Source organism: Taeniopygia guttata, chromosome Z (genome assembly GCF_048771995.1).
Source record: "Taeniopygia guttata chromosome Z, bTaeGut7.mat, whole genome shotgun sequence".
NCBI lineage: Eukaryota > Metazoa > Chordata > Aves > Passeriformes > Estrildidae > Taeniopygia > Taeniopygia guttata.
Genome location: NC_133063.1, coordinates 36,455,176 through 36,462,047, shown reverse-complemented (window position 1 = coordinate 36,462,047; position 6,872 = coordinate 36,455,176).

Below are 6,872 nucleotides of genomic sequence, written 5' to 3'. Positions count from 1 at the left end.
GTTTTTGAATATGCAGCTGAAATGGAGATAGGGCAAGATGATAATTTGCTCCAGGACATGCACTTACTGCATTTCTGTTCACTATAATAAAGCCTGGTTTTAATTAAGTTGCTTTCAATTAATTCAGGTTCTCCAAAAAAAATGTAATTTAGATGTGTTATAACTGACTGAGATGCCCTGTTGAATTGCAAATATTGAAATGAAGGTCAAAGATATTTTCCCCTTTCTTTTTTACTTGGCCAAATCTCTGTGGGAACCATATACGGGAATATAATACAGTCATGATAGAAGCAGTTCCTGGGTTGTTTTTTATCTGTTTAGGGAGTTTGGGGGTTTGCTTGTTTAAGTTCTAGAGCCACTGTTTATTCTTTTGTTTTCTTATTGATTTTTATGTATTTGATCTGATTTTCCTTGGAAAAGAAAAATCACCTCCTTTGGGGTATGATGAAGTTGCTAAGAAACCTTCAAATTGCACAGATGGCTAAATGCGGTTATTTTAGGGACAAGGGATGCAGATTTACTTATAAAAACTTTATCTAAGCAACTGAATTATTTTTACGTACTTAATAATATTCCAAAAGCTCTTCCCAAAATTATACTTATGCTATGTTCAGATCAGGCTATGTTAGACAGAAAATGCAGTCTGGTATCAACAGAAGGAACTTGAAGTCTGAAGTCAAGACAGCATACAGCTTTGTGAAAGACATTCATTGAGATGCAGAGCTTACTGATCATGAAATAACAATGTCCCTCTGCTCCTAGGCAGTTCAGCACTTCTTCCTATGTTTGAGTGTTTGGGGTTTTTTTTGTGACTTGGGGGGATTGTGGAGGAAGTAGTGAAGGATCTGTATGGTTTGGTGTTGTCTTCACTTTTCTGAGCAGTGTGACACTGAAGGCATATTACAGGCAGTGTTTTACAACTAGGATAAGAGAAGAGTAAAATGTTTAGTGCTTTGTGACCTCACAAACATGTTTTATGTACATAGATGAGCTACTAACCTACAATAGTATTAACTTGTCTAGATAGACTAAGGACCTAATCTCAAATGTCTAAGATTCTGAGTCATGGTGATAAATAATACAATTTCCCATTTTTCAAATGGTCCTTTGGTGTTTTCCTTGCAATGGTTTACTTCACATCTGGCCTTGGGAATCTCCAGTATGTTATGGCAAGTTTGCTGAACAACTCCTATAAAATGCAGAGCTTTTGCAACTCAGTGTTTCATGCCATGAAGGAAGATTCAGTCTCATGCCACAACAGTATGAACTGGGAATTAAGAGAAGTTCTGTGTGATCATGATACAGAGAGGAACATCTTTTAATGGACTTGAAAACTGAACCCCTACTAAGAAAATCTGCTACCCTGAACAATTTATTAAGTACAGTCTCAAGAAAATTATTGATTTGGCAGAGCCAAAGACTGATGGAAAAATAAAATTTAGCAGTAGGTTAGAAAGGCATGAAACTAGAAAAAAAATTTTTTGAAAATTCATTGCACAAAGATAGATAATATTAACAGAGTTACTACAAGGTCTTGGCAGAAGTGTTGATCAAATGCAGGTGTAAAATTTTAGATTAGAACACAGAATTTTATATGCCTAGCTGAAATTAAAAAAACATTGGTAAGAATTTTTTTTTTTTAACTATTTACCCATTTAATTAAAATGGTATAAAGAAAGGTGATATCTGGGCCAGAATTACAACATGGAGGTGCTTCATTAAATAAGTAATTTTTAATTAAAAATGTTCCAGGGTGTAGAAGAGAGAAATTTCATTTTTTTAGAGGAGTTTATTGTTGGAATTGCAGAAATGCTGTGTAAGTAATGCTTAATTGCTAAGCACTACTGGGCTGATAAAAGATGTCCTCTTTTAGTGCCTTATTTAATAACATTTACAGGACTTATATTTTTTGTTCTTTGTTGTTTGTGTGTGTAATTACTTCACTAAAGGCCTACACAGCACAGCCATTTAGCAGAATACATATAAAAATATCCATATAATTGCCTCATGATTAACTTTTTGTTCCTTCTGCTTTCTTGTAAAGAAAGTGTGCAAAAGTTCAAACTTTACAAAAAGAAATTGGAACAAAAATAGCACTATATAACTGAAGGTTGAAATTGAAAAATTCCGTTATAAATAAACTTTGGTGAATTAATTGCTATAATCTCATCATACATTTCAAGTATGTGTTCAGTAGAGCTTTCCAGGAGAATTGAGTAGTTGAGGAAATTACCTAAATGTTCTAATATTAAAAGAATCCTAACAGTTGCTCTAAAAAAAAAACCAAATAATTTTAAGTATGTTTGTGCAACTACTTCTGATTTTGATCCTACAGATTCACTAACTTAATTGTAGGTAAGGGTATTGTCCAGCCAGTAGGGGGGGTTGTTCTCATCCTGGCTGTACTATTGTAAATCTTTTGCCAGGCAATTATATTTATCCATCCTTCCCAACAATTCCCCCGTTCCGTTGAACTATGAGATACTAAATATTGACTTAAACACTATTTTCTGCACACTCGGAGGTCTACAGGGTATTGCTACTAAAACTACACTTATTACTATTGAAACAATCAATCTTATTTTACAGAGTTCCTTTAGCTAAGGTGCAAAGCTCAAACCATCAAAAAAACTGTTTCGCTAAGATGGATTATCTGTTATTAAATCACTGATTATAGTAGAGGTGGCACTTACTTCTTTACTGAGCCAACATCCTAACTTGTTTGACTGCTTTACGGTAATGGAAGAACTTAACTGAGGTAGCATTATCAAAACTTTCTGGAAAAGGTCCTCTAATTAAACAGGTTGAAAAAGGTTTGTTAGGGCTTGTGTCAGATAGACAGATGGTATCAGAGCCTGCAGATTTGGCTAAAGCAACCCAGGCATTTGTTTTTGGTTGACTTATAGGTAAAACTTCAATAAAAAAAACTAAAACAAAAGAACAAAAGTAACATGCACAGGCACGAACAATAAAAGTCCATTCTTTTCTCGAGCTGTTTCTGGCAGGTCATTTTCTCTTGATGACTCTGCTCAGTTTAGGTCTGGGTGCTTGCTTCTCGGCTTGTACTTGCAGAAGTACTGCCTGGTGCAGGGGTGCCAGCAGATTTTGGTGCATGGTAAGGCTTCACATTCTTTGCTGGGAACCACTTGAGTCCTTCACCTGTAGAAACACAAGCAAAACCTTTCCTCTATGTTATAAACTTGTGTGGACCTTCTATTTGTCCTGAATTTAAGGTTTTGCTGAAAACTGGGGGGTTCCCCTTTATTTTTGCTTTCTTGTTTTTCAGAAAACATCTGTAAAGCAGGGGGGTCAGGCTCTCCTGCAGAGCTATTTAAAAAATTGTAAACATACAGAGCCTTACTCAACCTCCTTTGAGGTGCAGCCTGATCTACTCCCCTTTCTGTTGATTTAAAATGTGTTTTAAGGTTTGGTGTGTTCTTTCTATGGTACTTTGCAACAGCTGTTTAAAATAGGAAGAGGAGATACCACCGTCATTTATTGCTTTTCGCAATTCTTTCAAGTCCTGGGAAAGGATAACTGTCCATGTTCTGAGACCAGCAGGTTGCTGGCTGGATACCATCAAGCATGGTTCAGAGATTCAGACTGTCCTCTTTGGAACTATCACGTCTGATTCCATGCCAGTCTGTCAGTTGGAAATTATCAACACCTTTCTGGGAATTTTGTAAAATCGGGATAAGAAGGTTAGGATTTGCAAGGGCAAGACAGTTCTCTGTCTGTCCTTTATTTGTCAAAGCGGCTGCCATATTCCATCCTTCTCCCTCCTGCTGCATGGTTTCTGTGCCAAGCTGTGGTGAGGTACTTCTTAGACCTGGTGCAGGAACTGCTGGTAGCTGAGGCAGAGGAGCAGGAGGAGTGGAGCCTGTCAGCAGAGGCACATGGGGAGAACCTGCATGTGTGGAAGGATACGTCGAAGCTTTGGCTGCAGCTGTAGAATGTAGATCCGGCGGAGGAAGGGACGCGGAGGAATATGCATAGGATGCTGTAGAATCGTGTTGTGGTTCTGCAGGCAGACTCGTTGGAGGGTGGAGGGCGGGTGGAATGTGCGGTCGTGCAGGAGCTGCTGGTAGCTGTGAGGCTGGGGTTTCCAGAAGCTGTGAAGGAAGTGGTGTAGGGAGGACTATTTGTGATGAGGCTGTAACAGGATCCGGCCGTGCGGATGGATACGGTAGTAGAGTTGGAAAACCCAAAGTGCTGGCGGCGGCGGTTGCTGGGGCTCCACAGCCAGAAGCGTGGGCTGTGGTGCTGGTGTGGGGGGGCACGGGGATGTCAGCTGGGCGTAGACTGCGGCATGGGGCGTGTGGGAAGCGGGAGGCTGCATCAGGGGCGCGGCAGGGGCGGCGTGGGGCGGCTGGTGTGGGGGTAGAGTGAACTGCGCATGTGCGGGGTGTGTCACGAGGTCTGCGTGGCGAGGCAGCATGGCAGCCGCATCCACCATGTGGCCGGAGGGCCTGGGCATGGGGACCGGGGCCACGGGAGAGAACTGCTGCAAATCCACAGGCGCGGGGGGCAGCAGGGGCACGGCAAGGAGGCCCAGAGCGTCTCCCCATGGCTTGGGGGGCTTGGGCTGGGGTGGCGCCGCATGGGCTCTGGCCAGGGACCGACATGGAGTGGGGACTGGGGGCCCGGTTGCTTGGTACTGTGGCGCGAGTGACACCGCTCCCCCGTCCCCATGCACACCGTCCTGGTCTGTCACCGGCACGGGCGCACCGCAGGCTGCGGCACTCGCAGGGGGCAGCGGTGGCGGGCCGCTCGCGGCGGTGGCTGTTTGCAGCGCCTGCAAAATCGCAGCCACCTGGCTCTGCAAGAGGTCGGCAACGGTGGTGACCACAGCCGCAAAAGATGCCGCTGAGGGAGCGGGCGCGGTCGGAGAGCGAGGGAAGTGGGGGGGAGGGCCGGTGCCGAGCGGTGTGGGCGGGGAGAGGGGGCCGTGGCAGGGAGGACAGCAGGAGGGGGTGGGGTGGCCGCAATGGCGGGAACCGCGAGGGTGGGAACCACGAAAGCCAGCACCAAGCAGCGTGGGGTGGGGGATGGGGGCGAGCCCTGCTCAACACTCGCAGCAGCGTGGGTGGTGTAGCCAGAAACCTCACAAGGCGGCAAGGCGGCTACTGCCGGCTTCTGTGAAGCAAACAAGTTGGCTAACGTTCTGTATGCCAGGAGCAATTCACAAGCATCGGGATCCCGGCATGAAATATCATTAAAAAGTCTATTTCCAACTAAGTCCCAAAGATCTCTAGTAAAAACAGCTGAACGATCGGCATTCGGGAAATTAAGCAGAATCCATTCTAGAAGGTTTTTTAACTCTTTCTTAGACAAGGTATTGTTATAGCTCCATAAGAGATGGTTAAGTTGCTTATAGAGATCTCGATCAGGGGCAGAGTGGGATTGTCCCATTTTTAAACCAGTGTAGCTCACCTTGATGTCGCAGAAGCAGGGTCCTGTGTCGAGTTCCGACGTACACTCCAGTCGGCGCTCAGGACTCTGCAGGAGGTCCCCTCAGAGCTCCGGTTTCAGGGGTCACTCAGGAATGGCTTTCCGTTCTCAGGACATCCAGACTCCCCCTCAGAGCTCCAGCATGGGCAGTGCAAAGCAGTGCTCACGTGTGCTCTCTGCACGTGGCAGTGTGCCACGGCAAGGTTCCTCACAGAGCTCCAGGTCGCCGCCGCTCAGTAGCAGTCACCTGTGCTCAAGGATCAGCAGGCACAAATCCTCCAAGGGCTCCGAAAACTCACTACTTGGAAACGAGTCGCGGTGTTCAAGGATTGCCTCAGCAATTTTTAAAGAGCTCCGGCTTCGATGCTGCCTAGCAACAAAATGCCGTGCTCACAACACCGATTAGGAGGGAACAACTGGTTATTTAGTTACCGTCCATGGAGAAGTCTCCTATAGGTAGAAAAGCTGGAGAGGCATCCAGGCAGGTGTGGGTGCAGGTCAGCGTGGGTTCGTATTCCTCGTTGGGTGCCAGTCTGTAGGGAGCACTGTTCTCCTGGACGGTTTTGATGAATGGAGACAAGAGATCTCTGAATGTTGCTCTTAGACTATAAGGTTTATTAGGGATGGTGAAAGGTCTTGGTTGGAGCTGCCAGACGCAGCACGTGGCAAGGCCTGAGGTAATGGGGGAGGGGAGAGACAAGGAGTTCTAGGAGAGGGTGGAAGATCTAAGAGGGGGGAATTCCAAGAGGGCAGAGGATCCAAGAGGGCTTCTGACTCCTCGGAGACCCCTTATCAGGGGGCTTCAAGGTGGGCTGGAACAAGACTTGGGCCAATGGGGTTACAGACACTTGAAGATTTAGGGGAGGGTTACAGATGTGGGATGAACCATACATTTTGGGGGTTGAGATGGACCAGTCCATTTGACTTTTGGACCTATCTGTAGGTAAGGGTATTGTCCAGCCAGTAGGGGGGGTTGTTTTCATCCTGGCTGTACTATTGTAAATCTTTTGCCAGGCAATTATATTTATCCATCCTTCCCAACAGTCAGGGAACATGACTGCAATATTGAAAGCCATTTTCACCTCATTTATTTAGTGTTGACGCTTGAGAAATAAAGATGCAGCTCTGGGTGGTGCCTAAGCCACTAATTAATCTGTGCTCCATTGCTGGCAGAAAGAAGACAGAAATTAAATGTCATTAAAAATTTGTGAAGGGCCAGTCAACACATAATAGTTATATAAAGTAACTTTTGTTGTCTGACTATTGTTTTGCAGTGGTATTTGTCTATTCTGTAACACTGCAATATGGTTTCAATAAGTCTATCTTTAAGCTGAGATTTCCCGAGTTGGTGCAAAACCACCAAGATGCTGACTCCACTGGTAAGCCAAATATTCTAAGCAACACACTGATAAACTGAGTCA